This window comes from Sapajus apella, unplaced genomic scaffold (assembly GCF_009761245.1).
Source record: "Sapajus apella isolate SASKATOON/1434 unplaced genomic scaffold, GSC_monkey_1.0 scaffold5, whole genome shotgun sequence".
Taxonomy (NCBI): Eukaryota; Metazoa; Chordata; class Mammalia; order Primates; family Cebidae; genus Sapajus; species Sapajus apella.
In genome coordinates, this window is record NW_022436945.1 from 37,835,140 (window position 1) to 37,858,017 (window position 22,878).

Sequence of the window (22,878 nt, forward strand, 5' to 3'; positions counted from 1 at the left end):
TATACACTTGCATATGTTGAACCAGCCTCCCGTCCCTGGAATGAAGCCTACTTGATTGTGATGGATAGCTTTTTGATGTGCTGTTGCAATCAGTTTGCCAGTATTTTATTGAAGATTTTTGCATCTATGTTCATCATGGATACTAGCCCAAAGGTTTCTTTTTTTGTTGAATCTGCTGGGTTTTGGTATCAGGATGATGTTGGTCTCATAAAATGATTTGGGAAGGATACCCTTTTTGGATTGTTTGGAATAGTTTCAGAAGTAATGGTACCAGCTCCTCTTTGTACGTCTGGTAGAATTCAGCTGTGAACCCATCTGGACCTGGACGTGTTTTGGGTGGTAGGCTATTAATTGCTGCCTCAACTTCAGCCCTTGTTATTGGTCTGTTCAGGGTTTCGGCTTCTTCCTGGTTTAGGTTTGGGAGGGTGCAATTATCCAGGAATTTATCCATTTCTTCCAGGTGTACTGGTTTATGTGCATAGAGTTGTTCATAGCAATCTCTGATTGTAGTTTGTATTTCTGTGAAATAAGTGGTGATATCCCCTTTATCATTTTTTATTCCATCTATTTGATCCTTCTCTCTTTTTTTTCTTTTTTATTAATCTGGCTAGTGGTCTATTTTGTTGATTTTTTCAAAAAACCAGCTCCTGGATTTATTGATTTTTTGAAGGGTTTTTTCTGTCTCTATCTCCTTCAGTTCTGCTCTGATCTTAGTTATTTCTTGTTTTCTGCTAGCTTTTGGGGTTTTTTTTCTCTTGCTCCTCTAGCTCTTTCAATTTTGATGATAGGGTATCGATTTTAGATCTTTCCTTGCTTCTCATGTGGGCATTTATTGCTATAAAATTCCCTCTAGACATTGCTTTAAATATGTCCCAGAGATTCTGCTACGTTGTGTCTTCATTCTCATTGGTTACAAAGAACATCTTTATTTCTGCCTTCATTTCATTGTTTATCCAGTCAACATTCAGGAGCCAGTTGTTCAGTTTCCATGAAGTTGTGCAGTTCTGAGTTAGTTTCTTAATCCTGAGGTCTAATTTGATTGCCCTGTGGTCTGAAAGACTATTTGTTATGATTTCCGTTCTTTTGCATTTGCTGAGGAGTGATTTACTTCCAATTATGTGGTCAGTTTTAGAGTGGGTGCAATGTGGTGCTGAGAATAATGTATATTCCGTGGATTTGGGGTGGATATTTCTGTAGATGTCTATTAGGTCTACTTGGTCCAGATCTGAGTTCAAGTCCTGGATATCCTTATTAATTTTCTGTCTCATTGATCTGTCTAATATTGACAGTGGAGTGTTAAAATCTCCCACTATTATTGTGTGGGAGTCTAAGTCTCTTTGTAGGTCATTAAGAGCTTGCCTTATGTACCGTACCTGGGTGCTCCTGTATTCGGTTTGTATATATTTAGGATCATTAGCTCTTCTTGATGCATTGATCTTTTTAGCATTATGTAATGCCCTTCTTTGTCTCTTTTGATCTTTGTTGGTTTAAAGTCCATTTTATCAGAGACTAGGATTGTAACTCCTTTTTTTTTTTTTTTTTTTTTTTTTGGCTCTCCGATTGCTTGATAAATCTTCCTCTATATCTTTATTTTCAGCCTATGTGTGTCCTTGCACATGAAATGGATTTCCTGAATACAGCACACTGATGGGTCTTGACTTTTGATCCAATTTGCCAGCCTGTGTCTTTTGATTGGGGCATTTAGCCCATTTACATTTAAGGTTAATATTGTTATATGTGAATTTGATCCTGCCATTTTGAGGCTAGCTGGATGTTTTGCCCATTAGTTGACACATTGTTTTCATTGTGTTGATGGTCTTTACCATTTGGTATGTTTTTGGAGTGGCTGGTACTGGTTGCTCCTTTCCTTGTTTAGTGCTTCTTTCAGGAGCTCTTGTAAGGCAGGCCTGGTGGTGACGAAATCTCTCAGCAATTGCTTGTCCATAAAGGATTTTATTTCTCCTTTGCTTATGAGGCTTAGTTTGGCTGGATATGAAATTCTACGTTGAAAGTTCTTTTCTTTAAGGATATTGAATATTGGCCCCCACTGTCTTCTGGCTTGCAGGGTTTCTAGGGAGAGATCCACTGTAAGTCTGATGGGCTTCCCTTAGTGGGCAACCTGACCTTTCTCTCTGGCTGCCCTTAGCATTTTTTCCTTCATTTCAACCCTGGTTAATCTAACAATTATGTGCGTTGGGGTTGCTCTTCTTAAGGAACATCTTTGTAGTGTTCTCTGTATTTCCTGGACTTGAATGGTGGCCTAGCTTGCTAGGTTGGGGAAGTTTTCCTGGATATATCCTGAAGAGTGTTTTCCAGCTTGGATTCATTCTCTCCGTCACATTCAGGTACATCTATCAAACATAGATTAGGTCTTGTCACATGATCCCATATTTCTTGGAGGCTTTGTTCATTTCTTTTCACTCTTTTTTCTCTATTCTTGCCTTCTCATTTTATTTCATTGAGTTGATCTTCAATCTCTGATATCCTTTCTTCTGCTTGGTTGATTCAGCCACTGAAACTTACGTATGTTTCACGGAGTTCTCGTGCTTTGTTTTTCAGCTCCATCAAGTCATTTATATTCTTTGTTAAGCTGTTTATTCTAATTAGCATCTCATCTAACCTTTTTTCTACGTTCTTAGTTTCTTTACATTGGGTTAGCACATGTTCTTTTAGCTCTCAGAAGTTTGTTATTACCCACCTTCTGAAGCCTGTTTCCGTCAATTCATCAGATTCATTCTCCATCCATCTTTGATCCCTAGCTGGTGAGGAGTTGTGATCCTTTGGAGAAAGAGAGGCATTTGGTTTTTGGTGTTTTCATCCTTTTGCGCTGGTTTCTTCCCATCTTCATGGCTTTATCTACCTGTGGTCTTTGTAGTTGGTGATTTTCGGATGGGGTTTCTGAGTGGATGACCTTTTTATTGATGATGAAGTTATTTCTTTCTTAGTTTTCCTTCTAAAAGTCGGGCCCCTCTGCTGTAGGACTCCTGGAGGTCCACTCCAGACCCCACTTGTCTGGGGAATCACCCGTTCAGGCTGCAGAAAAGTAAGGGATGCTGCCAGTTTCTTCTTCTGTTATCTTCGTCCCAGAGGGGTACCTGCCAGATGTCAGCCTGAGCTCTCCTTTATGAGGTGTCTCTTTAGGTATATGGGGGTCGGGGAGCTGCTTGAGGAGACAGTCTGTCCCTTACAGGAGCTCAAGTGCTGTGCTGGGAACCCTGTTGTTTCATGCAGAGCTGCTGGGCAGGTACTTTTAAGTCTGCTGCAGCAGAAGTCATAACCACATCTTTTCCCAGGTGCTCTGTCCTAGGAAAGTCGGCTTTATTTATAAGTTCCTGTCATGCTGCTGCCTTTTTTCATAGATGCCCTGCCCTGCACAAAGTAGTCTGGTCACAGTTTGCCAGCAGAAGTATTGCTGAGCTGCTGCAGGCTCTGCCCAGCTGCTGTGTGAACTGCCTCGGTAGTGCATAGTAGTGGTGGCTCCCCTTCCCCCCACTGAGCTGGAACGCCCTGGGTCTAGCTGTACTTGCTGCAAAACTCTCAATCCAGAGGTTTCAGATTGCTTGTTTTGTTGGGGGTGGTACCCACTGAGCCAGATTGCCTGGCTCCCTGTCTCTGCTCTCTCCCTTTCAATTGAATGGGCAGCTCTGTCTCCTGGGCATTCCTGGCACCAGTTGAAATGGCCGCCCAAATTTGTGTGTGATTCTGTGCATCAACCTGGCACTGGCTGAAACCACTGTGCTGAAAACTCGTGGCCCTTTTCCGCCCCAGAATCTACGGGTCTGTGGGCAGTGAAAATTTGTTTGGAAATGCGGTTGGCACTCACCCTCAGTGTTGTTCTTGCTGGGAACTGCACTCCAGGGCTGTTCCTATTCGGCCATCTTGGATCCTCCCCACTTTTCTGGCTTTCTTTATAGATTATAATCACTTTTAGCAGGGTGGACTGGTGGAAGGGGGAGAGTCTTTCTGGGACGTTTTTGGTCTGTTTACTTGCATGACAATCACTTTTTCATCTTGCCTCCATATATATTACTTAACATGGGATTAATTTTTATTTGCATTTCACTTGATTGGAGAATATTTTATCTGTAAAGAAGAGTAATTTTTACTACTACTTTTTTTTTTTTTTTTTTTAAGAAAGTCTCACTCTGTCACCTAGGCTGGAGTGCACTGGCACGATCTCAGCTCACTGCAGCCTCCACCTCCCGAGTTCAAGCTATTCTCCTGTCTCAGACTCCCAAGTAGCTGGGACTACACGTACATGTTACCATGCCTGGCTAATTTTTGTATTTTTAATAGAGACAGGGTTTCACCTTGGTGGTCAGGGTGGTCTCGAACTCCTTCCTGATCTCAGGTGATCCACCTGCCTTGGCCTCCCAAAGTGCAGGAATTACAGGCATGAGCCACTGTGCCCGGCCACTACTACTTTTGTAATACTATTTTGAGACAGTGAAGGTCAGAGAGGTTTGATACCTGCACGTGGTCATCTATACAAATAACCATTGATGTTCTTTCTTACTGAAAATGAAAAAGTTCAAATAAAAAAGGACATTAGTTGGTACTTGACAATACTGAGGACTGTAAACAGCCAATCAGTACAAGCTTTGAAGGGCAAGACTTTTCACCTACAGGTGGAGTAATAATGCAGAAGCTTCCACGTGTAATAAATAGTGAACAGTGGTTCAGCTCCGGTGCTTGGAGGACCTCAGGGCAAATGAGGTGCTGGTAGGCAGGGAGCCTTGCTTCACTTCAGTACAGAAAGCAAAAGAAAGTTGAACGGGTGTTCAAATAACAAATGAACTTCATTCCTTTATGAACAAAATATCTATAGTAATAACAGAAATGCCACAAATTTATTTATCTTAATTTTAGGAAGCCATTTGATGTGTGTTTTAATATTATACATTAATATAAGAAACAATAATCCCAAGCAAATAGAGCAAAAATTAAAATCAGATATGTTAATTACAGCACTCACAATACTTGTCTGTATGCTGGGAATACTCCACAATGTAAATTGAACAGAGAAGTTATGGTGCCTGGCATATGCTAGATTTGAGCTCAACATAAGGAACAACAACTTAAGTAGTATGTAAGCAATGAAAAGACTGCTTCATAAAGCATTGGGGTCCCTGCTCATTGTGTCTGTAGGCAACAGTTGTCAGGAATGCTAACATTCCTACAGAATGTTATAAAAAGGATTATGCCACCGGGTAAAAAGATTAGGGTAAATTACCTCAAAGATCCAAGCTCAAAACTCTAAATTTGACTTCAAAATATATTTCACATTGTACTTGAATACTAGAGGGTGTGGTGACAGAAATTCATATTTCAACTACAGTGAGAAACTGCACTGTAAGATATGGAATCTATCAGTGCCAATTCCTGCTATTCTGTTAAAATTAATTCTGGGAATCCTGCAAGGCTTCTTAAAATGATGCAGAAACCATAATGACACAAGCATTCTGACAGCCTTTTAGAGTGAGGATGCAATAGTTTTCAAATAAATTTAAAATAATCATAGTTCCTGTAATATCAAAATAATTATAAAAAACAAAATGCAGTAACTTCTTTAATCTGCCAAAGACTGTATAAAACAAGAAAAATTTGCTCACAAATAACCAAGTGCAGGCAGCAAGCAATTAGTCAAATATCTTTTATATCTAACTGGTAAAAATCATTTAAAAAAAAAAGAATTTATGGTCATCCCTTTAATTACCAAAAAAAATTCAAGATTTGTAAAATTAACAGTGTTTTTATCACTCAATTGTTAATTCACTTTTTCTCTTAAGAAATGCTACAATTTGGCCGGGCACGGTGGCTCAAGCCTGTAATCCCAGCACTTTGGGAGGCCGAGGTGGGTGGATCACGAGGTCAAGAGATCGAGACCATCCTGGTCAACATGGTGAAACCCCGTCTCTACTAAAAATACAAAAAATTAGCTGGGCATGGTGGCACGTGCCTGTAATCCCAGCTACTCAGGAGGCTGAGGCAGGAGAATTGCCTGAACCCAGGAGACGGAGGTTGCGGTGAGCCGAGATTGCGCCATTGCACTCCAGCCTGGGTAACAAGAGCGAGACTCCGTCTCAAAAAAAAAAAAAAAAAAAAAAGAAATGCTACAATTTTTACAATTTTTAAAAAAGAACTTGCATTTAACCTTCTCTTAGTCAATTTTGAGATGGAGTCTTGCTCTGTTGGCCAGGCTGGAGTACAGTGGTGCAATCTTGACTCACCGCAACCTCCAACTCCTGTGTTCAGGTGATTCTCCTGCCTCATCTTCTCAAGTAGCTGGGATTACAGGCGTGTACCACCACGCCTGGCTATTTTTTTGTATTTTTAGTAGAGACAGGGTTTCACCATGTTGGCCAGGCTGGTCTCAAACTCCTGATCTCAAGTGATCCACCCTCCTCAGTCTCCAAAGTGTTGGGATTACAGGCGTGAGCCACTGCACCTGGCCTCTTTTTAACCTTCTCCCAAATTTCAATTTTAAAAAGTATGGAAACATATTACACTGACTAACACAATTACAGATAACATTATATGACCTGCTAAAAATGCTGTGTAATGATACTTAGCCAGAATATTTGGGCTTCACAGCAAAAATCTAAACTTCTTGCTGATAAGGCAATGTTCTCTGCAGGTGAATTTGTCAACATTTTGTTGACTTTACATTTTCAGCCAGAATAGCAGTTATTGTCACACTACTTCATCTAATGAAAACAATCAGCAAATTTTCCATTCACAATTTTAAGAGGAAGTTTTCTATAAAAGTTTCATTCATTAAATCAAATGAAAGCAGCATCAGAGTGGTACATTTTCTTATGTACTGATGAATATGTAGTTTTAGAATAATTTTCATATTACATTTTCATGTTGGCACAGAAAAATGGAATTCAATCACAAATTTATCATACAAAACTTTCCATTCTACAACTAGACTTAAGCTCCAAGAAAAAATTTTTGAACAAATTCAGAAGTAGCCCAGTAAGACATAAATCTGGGATGTACTACGCTCCTAACTTCTTAAAAAACAACAACAACGACAACAAAAACAAACCATTACTATAAGTATACCACACATAAATTTACAGAAATCATGCACTCCACAAATATTTATTAAGCAGAGCTATCTGCCAGAAAGAGGGGGGGAAAAGTGAACAAAACAAACAAAAATCCCTATCCTTGTGGCGCTTACATTCCAGTGGGAGCTTAAACCTTTCAGAGTTATTGCTTTAGAAATCTGAAAGAAATGGAGATATCATTCTCCAAAAAGCATATTTATATAACTTTGAAGACTTGAGCCTTCCTAATCCAACCATTACCTACGGTAATTAGCCTCTGATAAAAATCCCCCTTATACTTATTTTCTATGCCTACTATTTATAGTAAATTGTTTTACAATTTTACTACTCATAGTAAAAAGCGGTACTTCTTTTTTTCCATTAAAGCAGTTACAGCCTTCAACCCTCAATAGAATGCTTTCTATTCATTCCATTTGTACTCCTCATGAATTTCTAGACTGTCAGACTACCCACTATCATCCTTGGTTTTTCTAGACTAACCAACCCTAATGTATTCAGTAGCTTCATATGGAGACTTTCTTTTCTGATTTCATTAATTATTCTCTGGACCCCTTAAGTTAAAATGCTCTTCTCCCTACCACCCAAATCTAGAATTAAAGTCTGCAGAAGTTGTCCATAAAGTCTTTGGAAGATGATATGCCCAAGAGAAACACACAATAAATTTTTAACCATTTAACAGAAATTTCAATTAATTCATCCAAAATTTTCTGTTCTTGCTTGTCAGAGGAAAGGATCATGTGACCCCCTGGAAAAATTCTTTTTAATTTAAAGATGCAACATCTAAAATGCTTTCTAGGGTCATCTGTAATAAATGTGTTAGTCTTTTACATGTATAGTTTTTAAAAATTAAACAATGGGACTTATTCTGCCTAATTATGACCCTAAGGCCCTAAAAGATCAAACATCGGAGAAAATGTGTATAGATGATAGGTATATTTTACATGTTTTTCTAAAAACAATTGCAATGAAAAGGTTTCTGAGTTAATTAAAATGTTAAGTAAAAGAAAAATGAAGAAATAGCTGCTCAAGGTCATAAAGCAAGTAAATGGCTAAAATTTAATCTCCAAAGTTTGTGTTTCCCCTTTTTCTGTGTTTACTGCCTCCAGCAAGCTTAGTTCTAGAAGCCTGACTTCTATAAGAGAAACTATGAAAGCACAAATTCTGACAGATGATTTAGATGACCCATTTCTCCCAAATTTATAGCCCCAAAACAACTTTGCTAAATTTAAGGAAGGTCATTTGTCACCTGCAATCTCACAACTTGTATCAAAAGCCTCTAAAATGTTTATGATCTTTGACCTAGTAACTCCACTTCTAAAAGCTTATTCTAGAAAGATAATCAGAAATGCGTATACAAATTATTTGCAAAGATGTTCATTGTACTATTATTCCTATGAGAAGAATATTGCAGTAGAGGCAAAGAACAAAAAGGACCAGTTGGAAAAAAAATTTTTGGTACATTCCTAAGATGAAATGTTATCCATCAATTTTTTAAAAACATATTGACTACTTTGCCATAATATTCAACATATATTTTTACGAAGTGAAAAAACAAAACAATATTTATAGTATCTTCCCAATTGTTGGAAATAAAAAATTACATTTGGAAGCCAAGAATAGACCTAGAAGGATACTCTCAAATTGTCAAAGTATTAAATTTCCGTTTCCTCATGTGTACAATAAGGATAATAAAATCTCTTAATTTTCAGAACTAGGCGTAAAAGATGAAAAGTGCTTAAATAGTGCTTGACACTCAGTAAGTACTCAATAATGATATTATTTATCAACTTATACCACATATGCTGATAAAATTTGCAACAATTTTCCAAAAAAATAATGAATAAAAATTACTCACAATTCTAATACCATAGTAGAATTCATAGTAGCCACTATGAATTCATTTTACCATCTGGGTTAATTTGTTTCAAGTCCTTCTATACAAATTAAACACTGTATTGTATACAACTGGAATCATATTGTACAATATCTAGTGGTTACAAAACATTATTTTATAAATATATTATCTCCATTTAACAATTCCACTAATACTGAGCATTAAGTTCAATTCCTTTAGGTTCAGGAAACGAGTACTGCAGTGCTATTTCATGAATGCTGCTGAGCAAATATGATTCAGAAAATTATTCCTCAGAGAAGAAAATAAAGACCAGAAACTTAAAATTGCATAAATAGCAGATGGGGAAATGTTGAACATAGGATACTAAAGAGAAGAAATAAGGAACAATTATTTTTATTAGCCATATTCATGTGGCAGGTGACAGATTGTATTTAGCCCTGAGTTAGGATTTTTCAGGCTCGCTTTTGCATTATTTTTTGTGCCCTGGAGCAAAGTCTCCTCTTCACATTCTTATTATGGGTCTAAATCACCTTCTTGACTAGGTCAGGAAGTAGTATGGTGTAATGTTTAGACACAAAGACTCTGGAATTAGATTAAGTTCAGAACTTTCCTTTATGCTTATTTCCTGAGTTATCTAGGACAAGCTAGTTAAACTCTAGGCTTAATGTTTTATTTTTGATTTTGTTTGTTTATTTATTTATTTATTTATTTTGAGACAGAGTCTCACTCTGTCGCCCAGGCTAGAGTGCAGTGGCGCGATCTCAGTTCACAGCAACCTTCACCTCCCAGGTTCAAGCAATTCTCCGGCCTCAGCTTCCCTAGTAGCTGGGACTACAGGTACATGCCACTACACCCAACTAATTTTTGTATTTTTAGTAGAGACAGGGTTTTACCACGTTGGCCAGGCTACTCTTAAATTCCTGACCTCAGGTGATCTGCCTGCGTTGGCCTCCCAAAGTGCTGGAAGCATAGGCGTGAACCACTGCGCCCAGCCCAAGCCTTAGTTTCTCATGTGAAAGTTGAAGACTGAATAAATATTGCTTACTTATTATTGTTAGAGGTTTAAGTCATGTAATTCATGTTAAAGTGTTAGCAAAATGCTTGAAATTTGGGAAGTACTTAATATATGGAAACTACCTGTGTTATTATCTATAAAAATAAAAGAATGGACGAAAGATCTCTTTAAAAAAGTTCAGTTCCTCATTTCTGTAAGTAATATTGTAATGAATATCTTGATTGGCAACCTTTGTATACATCTTTGATTTCTCCTTTAAGAAAAAGTCTTAAAGCAGAATGGCTATTTCAAATGGTATGAAATACACTTGGCTTTACTTTCCTAGTGACCTATGTGGAATGTAGACACATACTGGCTGTTAAAAAATACAAATGTCTTCCTTTTCTCCATGGGTACTTTAAGAGCTATTAATTGGCTTTTTCACTGTAATTTTTCTACTGTTTCTTAGTACAACTGCTTGTTGGGTATTTCTTTTTTCCATTTATTCCATTTAAACAATCTCATTTTCCTTTATATCAAACATCTCAAACAAATTTAATGATCATAATTCAGTACATTGTTTTTTTTTTTTGAGATGGAGTTTCACTCTTGTTGCTCAGGCTGGAGTATAATGGCACAATCTCGGCTCACTGCAACCTCTGCCTCCCACGTTCAAGTGATTCTCCTACCTCAGCCTCCCGAGTAGCAGGGATTACAGGCATGCACCACCATGCCTGGCTAATTTTGTATTTGTAGTAGAGATGGGGTTTCTCCTTGTTGGTCAGGCTGGTCTCAAGCTCCCAACCTCAGGTGATCCACCTGCCTCAGCCTCCCAAAGTGCTGGGATTACAGGTGTCCACTGTGCCTGGCCTAATTCAGTACATTCTTCAAAAAGGTTCTTAAGATTCTAATTTATCTAAAAACAAGAGTCCCTGTCTTTCAGAAATTCATACTGAAGTATTTACAGGTGAAACGTTGTGACAAAGAAAATGCATCAAAAATAACTGGGACCTTCAGAAAGAGAGTGGGTAACAATGGTTTCATAAATGTTTGAACTGAGGAATGGGCACCTGGGCATTTATTCTACTATTCTCCTGTTTAAATATTTTTTAACTCCTCTCTGTGGGAGAAAATTCTTTCTAAAATACACCTTTAAAAGAAAATATAAATATTAAAATAACAAAACAATCATGGTTTAGCTTCAACCACTGATATAGCAAAATAATAATTCAGCAATTATCAAAAAACAAAAAGACCAGAAATACTTAAGCCAAATTCAAAAGTGAAGTAAACAGCTACAGTATTTAGAATCTCTCAATTATACTTGCCAGAAATTCCCACAGATAAAAACATACTACAATGCATTTTTCCAAACCATGGCTTCAGCATACCATGCTGATTCTCCAAAACAATATTAGTATTTATATTGTGCACTACAAGAATACAATTACGCCTCTGTATGTGCCCACATGAATATTTGATAAGGAGTTTTATTATGTACTACTATTAAATAATCCGAATTCTCTTGGTGCCTAAATCACATCTTGGTACCAAGTTAGGCACATCATAAGCAATACTCACAGATTAAAAATTAGAGTCGCCAAAGTGTTTTTACTTTTTGCCCAAAGGCATACAAGAACAGCATAATAAAAAAACTATCTCACTGCACATCTTTTACTAACACGTATCACAGGGAAATATCGCCTGGTTTCTGTGTGGAAAACACTTTACTTTGGTGTCAGGCATGAGAGCCAGGGAGCACAGGCAAAGACAGTCAGCAGCGCATCTACGGATGAAGAACAATGGCTGCTCCCCAGGTTTCAAGTAGGGGGTAGGGATATGTTTTCTAAAATCTTTTCACTTCAATAAGAAATACATTTCAAAAATGTATTTAAAAATTTATAATACATTTTTTAAAATCCAGTATACATATACACGATATATTACGATATGTTTGAAATAATCTGCAATACATTTTGGTAGTCTCTAACGTATTTGGAAGAAAAACAAATATTATATTCTAGTCATTTCCCACTAAAATTGTTTCTTGACTTCATAATTTGTAAATCCCTGGACAAAAAAACTGTCCCCTGGCTGGACGCGATGGCTCACACCTGTAATCTCAGGTGGGAGGCCGAGGCAGGAGGCTCACTTGAGCTCAGGAATTTGAGACCAGCCTGGGCAACATAGTGAGACCTCATCTCTACTAAAAATAAAAAAGGTCAGCCTGGCATGGTGGCAGTAGCCTGTAGTCCTAGGCTCAGGTCAGAGCATCACCTGAGTCTGGGAGGTAGAGGCTGCAGTGAGCAATGACTGTGCCACTGTACTCTAGCCTGGGCAACAGAGTGAGACCCCGTTTCAAACAGACAAAGAAAAAATTGGCCCATATCTCCTGCTTACTGAGCAAAGGAGAAAATGCATAAGAGTCAGAGAACTACTGTTTAAACATACCCATAAGAGAAGATAACCTCCAGAGTTTCTTCCTGCTCTAGAACTCTACGGTGCTATAAAAGTTGCTCTGAGAATGTGATCCTCTAAAGGGTACATACATCATTAATTCCCCCACAGAGACAAGCAAAGTGGCAGTCAGACAAATAATAAAATACAAAATAAAGATGAATTAATTTCAACTGATAATGTGCAAACTACACATAAATGTAAAGGTCTCTCAGTCATTTAAATGTAAGTTTTCCACATACAATTACATGTAAAAATCAATGCTATATTATTTGAAAATTTATAAGCATTAAGAAGTTAAAATAGATTTCCTGTAAATACATGTATATATTTGTATGTGGATATAATGTGTCACAAAACACATAAAACAATTGCCATAGAACAAATACTGTTATTGTTACTTTTACTTTATCCATAAATACAATAAACTGTAAAATTATGACAGGCATGAGCAAAGACTTCATGATGAAAATGACAAAAGCAATTGCAACAAAAGCAAAAACTGACATATGGGATCTAGTCAAACTAAAGAGCTTCTGCACAGCAAAAGCAACCTACAGAATGGGAGAAAATTTTTGCAAGCTACCCATCTGACAAAGGTCTAATAGCCAGAATCTACAAGGAACTTAAACAAACTTACAAGAAAAAAACAACCCCACCAAAAAGTGGGCAAAGGATATAAACAAACACTTCACAAAGGAAGACTTATGCAGCAAACAAATATATGGAAACAAAAGCTTCAACATCACTGATCATTAGAGAAATGCAAATCAAAACCACAATGAGATACACCTCACACCAGTCAAAATGGTAATTATCAAGTCAAGAAACAATAGATGCTAATGAGGCTGTGAAGAAATAGGAATGCTTTTACACATTATTGGTGGGAACGTAAATTAGTGCAACTATTGTGGAAGACAGGATGGTGATTTCTCAAGGATCTAGAACCCAAAATGCCATTACTGGATATATACCCAAACGATTATAAATCATTCTACTATAAAGACACATGCACATGTATGTTTACTGAAGCACTATTTACAACAGCAAAGACTTGGAACCAACTCAAATGCCCATCAATGATAGGCTGGATTAAAATGATAGCAGAGACGTGGATGAATGAAGCTGGAAGCCATCGTCCTCAGCAAACACAGGAACAGAAAACCAAACACCCCTGTTCTCACTCATAAGTGGGAGCTGAACAATGAAAACACATGGACACAGGGAGGGGAACATCACACACTGGGGCAGTCAGGGGGTGGGGAGGAACGAAGGGAGGTAGAGCACTAGGACAAATAGCTAATGCACATGGGGCTTAAAACCTAGATGATGGGTGGATAGGTGCAGCAGACCACCATGGCACACATATACCTATGTAACAAACCTGCACGTTCTGCACTTGTATCCCAGAACTTAAAGTATAACGAGTATATATATATATATATATATCTCAAATTAAATTACTTTTAGTCTCAATAACATTATTTTTCCCCTGCCTGCTTAATGATACTATTATTAGCCAATAAGCAAAAACAAAAACAAAAACAAAACCCACCAGCCCAGCCCCCCCAAAAAAATAAAAGATCTATCAATCGATCAATCATGTTCACAAGTCAACCATGATCAACAGCACTCTTAAATCCATCGGTTCTTGGCTCAAATAGTCTCTGCTTTTGTCTTAAAATGAATAATTTTCTCCAAAAAAAAAAGTCAATGACACAGCTTTTTCTTATATATATTACATTTCAATAAACTATTATGGTATAATTGAAGCAGAGATACAAGGGAAGCTACATAAAAGACTTGAATTTTTAAACCACAATAAAACCTTGTATAATAAGGATAATAAGGTCAATCCCTATATTTTTATATAATACTATAAAATACCATATGATACAGTAAAAGACATTTATTTATTTATTTACGGAGCTCCGCTCTTTTTGCCCAGGCTAGAGTGCAATGGTGCGACCTCGGCTCACTGTAACCTCTGCCTCCTGGGTTTAAACAATTCTCCTGCCTCAGCCTCCCAAGTAACTGGGATTATAGACATGTGCCACCATGCCCAGCTAATTTTTACAGTTTTAATAGAGATGAGGTTTCTCCATGTTGATCAGGCTGGTCTCGAACTCCTGACCTCAGGTGAGGCACCCACCTCAGCCTTCCAAAGTACTGGGATTACAGGCATGAGCCACTGGGCCCGGCTGGTAAAAGATATTTCTTATAACAGCCTGAAAGTTATAATACAACTCTTACTTTCTTTCCATTTTTATCTACCTTTTACCTAAAATTTCCATTCTTTTGAGGTTTTAAATTATTTGGAAAAAGATTTAGAATTTTACCAAAATTAATACAATTTCAGATTTTTAAACAACAAAAATGTTTACAAACTTTTTTTACTTAAAAAAATGTATTTTTATGGGTCCAATTTTAAATCTCCAGCTGTGGTTTACATTTCTCACCTTTCTTGGATTTTTCAATGTTAATTACCAATTAGCTAAAATGAAGCATACTTTTATTTTTATTTTTTGAGATGGAGTCTCACTCTGTTGCCCAAGCTGTGCAGTGGTGCGATCTCAGCTTACTATAACCTCCGCCTCCTGGGTTCAAGCAATGCTCCTGCCTCAGTCTCCCAAGTAGCTGAGATTACAGGTGCACGCCACCATGCCCGACTAATTTTGTATTTGTAGTAGAGACAGGGTTTCACCATGTTGGTAAGGCTGGTCTCGAGCTCCTGACCTCAGGTGATCCACCTGCCTAGACCTTCCAAAGTGCTGGATTACAGGTGTAAGCTACCGCACCTGGCCCTAAAATGAAGCATGCTTTTAAAAAGCTTCACGGAGAAGGACTTAAAGAAATAAATAATTTGCATTGGCAAAGAAGAAAGAAATAAGAATGGGAATAATGAGGGACGGCACAGAATGGGAATAGCATCTCTGGAGGCTTTTCACTAAAGACTTGTTAGTGATCAAGTTGAAGGATATGATTGAACCAGCTGATGTTGAGGCATTTCCACAAGGCACAGGGAGACCTGCATTTAACATTTACTGGGGTCAACCTAAGCTCCAGTAATCCATACTCAGTGGCACTTACACACACGACTGCTACCATCAAGAAGTTTACAGACAAGCTGGAAGGGAGACACGGGTGCTAACATGTTTCAAGTGCTTTGAGAGAAGTTACCTAAATATGTTCAAGCTGAAACCAGGTACAAAGGAGACAGTCATCAACCTAAGTGGAGGAGGAAACAGGAAAGACTTCATCAAAGAAGTGGTGCTCACAGCTCCTGTTACCAGAAAACTGACTACAGCCACAATCTCTAACTACTCGAATGGCTTCTTGCCTCTCTCTGAGGACCTAGTTAGCTGATGACTTTTCAAAAAGCTGTATAAGTACCCTAATTCAGGTGTAATAAACAAGATTATTTTTCTGTAAGCCTCCATGCCACAATTTCCCAACGTGACAGGCTCCAAAGCTGAGCACTATCACATACCCTCTGAGTTACACAACAGCTCCTGGCTCTGTCCCAAAAGTGGTTATCTTGGTATTGCCTCCTTCCCATGTTTATGAAAGAAAATATTGTGCTGGGTGAGATTTACACTGATTGACAGTTCTTCTCGTTCTAGAAATGTATAAAGCCTAATAAGCAGTTTATTCAGATCAACATCCTCTGTAGAGAAAATAACACATTTCCAAGTTAGTAACAAAACAACATTCCAAATCAGTTTGGTCACTATGGATGGCCGTATAGAACATGCCGCCACAAAGCTTAATCCTTCACATTCCAGTACACATCCCGTAACTCTGAAAAAACATGCATACAAAGTCAGTAGGCCCCACCCCCACCCCACCCCACAAATAGGCTTTATTCTCCACAGTGGTTAAGTCAGTCTAAACAAATAACAAATATAGGAGGACAGAATTCAGAATTGGTTCACTGCACCCTAACAAATGGTGCCCTAGAAATCCAAGTTAATTAAGTATCCATAATAGCAGCAATAACCACTAATTTCCGAGGGCCTACTATGTGTGACCAACTACATTAGATGTTTCACATGTGTTACTTCATTTTAATCCAAACCAGCCCATAATTTCAACTTTAAATGTCCAACTTTACAGATGTAGAAACTGACAAAGCTAATAAATGAACTGGAAAATACTGTACCTCTGGATTATATTTTAAAGTATAAGCTGTTATATGGAGTTATTTGACATAAAATTCTCAAATTAAAATGCAATTATTTTCAACAGTTATTTGGAAAATAAAAATGCAATTATGATTTCAACATATTCTTATATTGATTCTGAACCTTAGAACAGAAAAAGCTAGAGACCTCTCAAAAAGGATAAACATAATTAACACATAATTTGCTTTAAATATTTCATGAAAAGATAAGAATTTACCTTAATCAAAAGTAAAAAAAACAGTGGGGAATGGAGAAGAAATCATATTGTGACCAACAAATCACAGAGATGCTTATTTGAAGACTAAATTCACTCCTCTTCTGCTAATGTCTTACTATTTAAAGTTCAATGAACAACTTCAAAAAGGAAAGAGACCGTCCTTTGTTTCAGTCAAGATTTTTAAAATCCTTAATCTAAAAATATGCTTCTCAAAGATGAATGCTAACAATTTAAACAAGGTGCTAATTCAATCAGCTGTACAATTCTTGGTCAGCAGGGAAAACCTGACAAAAGTAAACAAGGGTCGGCTGGGGGCGGTGGCTCACGCCTATAATCCCAGCACTTTGAGAGGCCAAGGCAGGTGGAACACGAGGTCGAGACCGAGACCATCCTGGTCAACATGGTGAAACCCCTTCTCTACTAAACATACAAAAAAATTAGCCGAGCATGGTGACGCGCGCCTGTAGTCCCAGCTACTCGGGAGGCTGAGGCAGAACTGCTTGAACCCAGGAGGCGGAGGTTGCAGTGAGCGGAGATCGCGCCATTGCACTCCAGCCTTGGCAACAAGAGCAAAACTCAGTCTCCAAAAGAAAAAAAAAAAAAAAGCAAACAAGGATCAATGGCGGTACCTGTGGTTTAAAATGAAAAGTTCCTCCACTGCACATAAATCATCCTTCTTCTCCTCGGTCCCTACATGCCTCGTTTCCTTTTTCCTCCTCTATTTTGAGAGAATATTTGGCCCCTGGATCAGTTTAGTGATGTTCAGGGTCATCTGAATTGAATCTTTCGAACATTGTCTATGGATCCAGTTCCCAATCTAGATTTGCTACTCTTCTTAAGAATTTTGACATACACTTAAATCACATTTAAGGCTAATATTAATGTTAACTAGAAGATTTATCAGAATAAAGCAAAAAGGCAAAAAAAAAAAAAAAAAATTAAGTGCTCTAGAAACCTAATACCAGGTATAGTATAATAAAGGAACAGAGTCCAACTGCCTATCAAGCACTGCACTAGGCAATGAGGGACACGAATGATGAATACAATACTACCTACCACTTTAAGAAATTCATGATGTGGTGTGACTCACCCAGCTAGCTCTATACTGTCTGAGAAGGAGAGTGTGGTAGAAAAGCTCTAGTATGGTACAAATGCAGTTATTAACAGAAAAACAAAAGATTATTTTTTAATATATCAGGCATCTGAATTAATGCCATGATTATATTTGAAGCTGTAATACTCATATAGAACTTAAAATGAGAGTGGAAATAAGACACAGGGAGGGCAAAGTGAGACATGAGTCATTTCTCCCACCTCATCAGGTTTTTTCACCATCGCTACTAGTTACATAAATCCTATGTGAAATGCAGTATTTTACTTATGACAATTTTATCTTTTAAGCCTTTCATAAACCTGTCAAACCATGAGCTACAATGAATATTTTTGCTTTTACAGATTCTCAGTTTTAAAAATAAAAACTTTTAGCTAGACACAGTGGCTCATGCCTGTAATCCCAGCACTTGGGGAGGCTGAGGTGGGAGGATCACTTGAGCCCAGGAGTTCAAGACCAGCCTGGGCAACATAGTGAGATCCCATCTCTTTAAAAAAAAAAAAAAAAAAAAAAAAAACATTAAAATATTAGCCAGGCGTGGTGATGCGTATGTGTAGTCCCAGCTACTAAGGGTGGGAGGATCGCTTGAGCCCAGGAGGTCAAAGCTGCAGTGAGCTATGATTGCACCACTATACTCCAGCCTGGGTGACAGAGTAAGACCCTCTCTCTCTCAAAAAAATTAGACTACAAAAAAAAAACAAAAACTTTCATCACTCCAAACTAAAGGCACTGTAATTGAAGCTCTCTGTATCAAATAATTTGACTCTTACCTGTAAGTACTTGTCCTAGTTCCTATTAGTAATTTTTTTAAAAAAGTTAAAATCACATTCCAGAAACTAGACTCAAGGTGCTTATTTAATCTTAAGCAAGCTCATTTAAAATTTCCATTAAGATACTTCTTTACCTTAAACTAATACAGGCAAAATGGTTTTCATTAGTTAATATTATTGAAACACTAAAACTGTTAAATGTGACTTTAGAAAACTGACTTTTAAATGGGTTTAAAAGGTTTAGTTTCTATTGCATTTCAGATAACAAAAACTCAGTATAGGACCAAAATTATTATAATTGCCCAACCCTTTTACTTCATCAATTTGTACTAGGAGACAAAAACAACTATTTAATTCAAGAGGTGATCCAAAGAATCTAAAAGTTAGATTAATATCTATAAAGCCATATCTACAACAAATCTGTAAAAACCCCATTTCCAATGTAATTTTAGAGAAATAATTTCATATGAGAAGGCAATACAAGGTATGTAGTATAGTTACACAGTACTAAGTAACATACATAGTTACACAGTACTAAGTAACACATAGTTACACAGGACTAAGTAACATACACAGTTACACAGGACTAAGTAACACACATAGTTACACAGTACTAAGCCACAGTTACCCAAAGTCACTTAATCTCATTTATAGGAAGAGAAGAAGAGGAAAAAAGAAGAGAGGGAAGGAAAAATTGAGAAAGGGACAGAATAAAACCTATAAGGATTTTTAAAGAGAGTACATGAAATCATTTTGCAAATTGTAGGCAGTAAATAACATTAGTACCCTTCTCTTTACAAAAGAAACATGCTGGCTGGTGCTGATATACCAACGTAATCAAATATGAGAAGCAAGTAAACTAATCCTTGCCAGTACGCAGACTATCATACTTACTCTAGAAAGATACATGCTAAGAAGTTAGCTAAATGGACAATTAATCCAAAGGTGTCTCAGGCAAAAGCAGAGGTACATTTAAACTACCTACACATTCATTATTTTATTGACCATTTTCTGCTACCTGGCAATCAAATATTTAATGACCTAAATATGCCATTACCTGCAATAAGTCATAAGAACTCTGATGCTGCCATATAAACATAGTTTTGTTAACCTAGTGTAAAGAATGTAAGCATTACTTGATGTGCACTGAACTATAAAAGCTGCTTCAAACAGCAAGTAAGAGTTTTCCGTTTCTAAATGAGGTTACTCCGTGAAGGTTCTATTCAAAATATTTATAAAATTATGCTTGAAACTTGCTTCTTTTACAAGAAATTTCAATGATTGATCCACCACATGGAATGCTCCCTAATCTCATACAATTCAACAAATATCTACTGGGTCCCTATCAGTTTTAAAAATAAAAAATAGGCCAGGCATTGTAGCTCATGCCTGTAATCCCAGAACTTTAGGAGGCTGAGGCAGGCAGATCACCTGAGGTCGGGAACTCGAGACCAGACTGGCCAACATGGTGAAACCCTGTCTCTGCTAAAATACAAAAATTAGCCAGGCATGGTGTTGCATGTCTGTAATCCCAGCCCCTCAGGAGGCTGAGGCATGAGAATCACTGGAACCCAAGAGGCGGAGGTTGCAGTGAGCCAAGATTGCACCACTGCACTCCAGCCTGGGTGACAGAGTGAGACTCTGTCTCGAGAAAAAAAAAAAAAAGAAGAAAGGAAGAAGAAGAAGAAAAGAGGAAGAAGAAGAAGAAGAAGATAATATAATGTCTTTGCACTCTAAATAAATTCATGAATATTTCTCAACATAAACTATGATAAATCTTAGAATTTACAGAGCAAAAGAAGATAGAATATACATGGAGTTTTTTAAAAAAATCAATCTTGGGATCTAAGAAGGATCAGAGCATAGTGGGGGTTGGCAGGGAAGAAAGGTCATGATGGAAGATGGAAGATAAGCTAAGAAAAGAGGCAGAAAAGTACCCGTCTTGGCTGCCTAAAAGAAAGTTGCATCAGGAGGGTGGACCTTGAAACCTAAAGAAAATGATAAAAGTGTCAATTCTAGATGGGATCTCATTCTTCAACAATCATGGAACCACCATGAGTTTCTGAGAAAGAAAGTGATATGAATAGACTGTTGACTCTAAAAGTAGTCTTCTGAAGCAGACTGGATGGGGAACAGGGACTAAGATAGAGTGGGACCAATTTAAAAAAATCTATCCCCGTGGTCAAGAGAGAAGATGACCAAAGTCCTGAATTAGAACTGAAAGAATTTTATAATTGAACAAATAGGCACCGTCACTTCACAATTACTACAACAAGTCTGCTAACCAGCTCCTGACTGACTTCTACATGACCCCCTCCAAAGGATTTCCCCCATCATAGCCAGAGTGATCTTTTTACAAAGCAATCAGATGGTATCTCAGACCCTTCCACCCCTTCTCCCTACAGGCCAGCTAAACTGGTCTTTTCATTTCCTAGAAGTCCAACTTCGTTTCCGCCTCAGGATCCTTCTATACACTGCTTCCTGTGTCTTTTTTTCCACCAAGCTAATCCTAAATTGACATTTTTCCACCGGGCTAATCCTAAACATCCTTTGAATCTTAGCTTAAGAGTCATTTTCTCAGAGACAACTCACAACTTTTCCAATCTAATAATATATCCCCACTTTTACATTCTGTCTTGGAATTTCTAACCACGTATTTAGGCATGGTTTGTGTATTTGTGGAACACCTGCTCCCCTCTTAGACCATTCCCTGAGAGCTAGGATTATACTATTTGTTACCTAGTGCCTAGCCCGTACTTGAAACCTCAACAGATTTGCTGATGGGTACTCAATAAATACTTATTGAGTAAATAATAAAGTCAAAAATGTCACTTCAATTACTCATCTGGGAATATGGCAATACCATTACCTGATAAAGGGAACACAGGTTTGTAGATAAAGTCAAATTGTATCTAAAACATGTTGAACTTGAAGAAATAATGGAATAGGTCTGATGTGTACAAGTGGAGTCACTAAATGTCAAATGATCTCTTATGTAGAAGAATAAATGTACATTAATGAAAAAGAATGAGGAAAAAGTAAAGTAAGTGAAAGAATATCTCTGTTTAAGTGTTAGGGGAAAAAAAAAACAAATAGACAAGTGATTGATATTTCTAATGTGTAAAGAGCTTATAAAATAAAAAGTACCAACAAACGGAAAAGAAGGCTAAAGAAATAGATAGAAAAAGAAATAAGAAATGCAAATGCCTCTTAGCCATATAAGATACTCATTATTACTCATAATGAGGTGGAAATTAACACTACAATGAGATTTTATTTGGCAAACCCCCCAAAAGTTTGACAACATACTCTGCTGACAAGGTTTATGTATGGAAAAATAGGCGCTCTCATATATTACTGATGGGAGCACAAAGAGGTATAATTCTTTATGAGGGTAAATCTAGCAATACCCAGATTTAAAAAACAAACCACACACAAACAAGATGGGGCATGGAGGCTCATGCCTGTAATCCCAGCACATTAGGAGGCCAAGGCAGGCAGATCCCTGAGGCTAGGAGTTCCAGACCAGACCGGCCAACATGGTAAAACTAAAAAATACAAAAAAAGGCCGGGCACAGTGGCTCACGCCTATAATCCCAACACTTTGGGAGGCTGAGGCAGGTGGATCACCTGAGGTCAGAAGTTTGAGATCAGCCTGGCCAACATGGGGAAACCCCGTCTCTACTAAAAGTATAAAAATTAGCCAGGCGTGATAGCAGGCACTTGTAATCCCAGCTACTCAGGAGGCTGAAGCAGCAGAATCTCTTAAACTCGGGAGGCGGAGGTTGCAGTGAGCAGAGATCATGCCACTACACTCCAGCCTGGGCGACAAGAGGAAGACTCCATCTCAAAAAAAAAAAAAAAAAAAAAAAGCCAGGCATGGTGGCACATGCCTGTCATCCCAGCTACTCAGGTGGCTGAAGCATGAGAATTGCTTGAACCCTGGGGGCAGAGGTTGCAGTGAGCAGAGATCCCACCACTGCCCTCCAGCCTGGGTGACAGAATGAGACTGTCTTCAAACAAACAACACTGCATACTCATTTACCCTTTGGCCCTACAATTCCACTTCTAAGAACCTGTCCCAAACATAAAATGGCAAAATATTAAAAGATTTATATATCCACAAGGTTATGCATTTCTATTATACCATTTATGTTAGCAAAAGATTATAAACAATCCAAGTCCCCATCAACTAGGAACTGGTTAAATAA

General features: G+C 37.8%; 1 protein-coding gene across 4 annotated transcripts in view; it reads right to left on the minus strand.

The window, feature by feature from the left end:
* FRYL (FRY like transcription coactivator) overlaps positions 1-22,878 on the minus strand; it is a 272,517-nt gene that overhangs the window by 188,996 nt on the left and 60,643 nt on the right. Inside the window, exon 3 of one of the 4 annotated variants that reach the window (XM_032274135.1) lies at positions 3,824-4,083. The exons of the other annotated variants lie outside the window; for them this stretch is intronic. The gene's annotated coding sequence lies outside the window, so the exon portion shown is untranslated. The remainder of the gene's footprint in view (positions 1-3,823; positions 4,084-22,878) is intronic. 4 annotated transcript variants of the gene reach the window in all.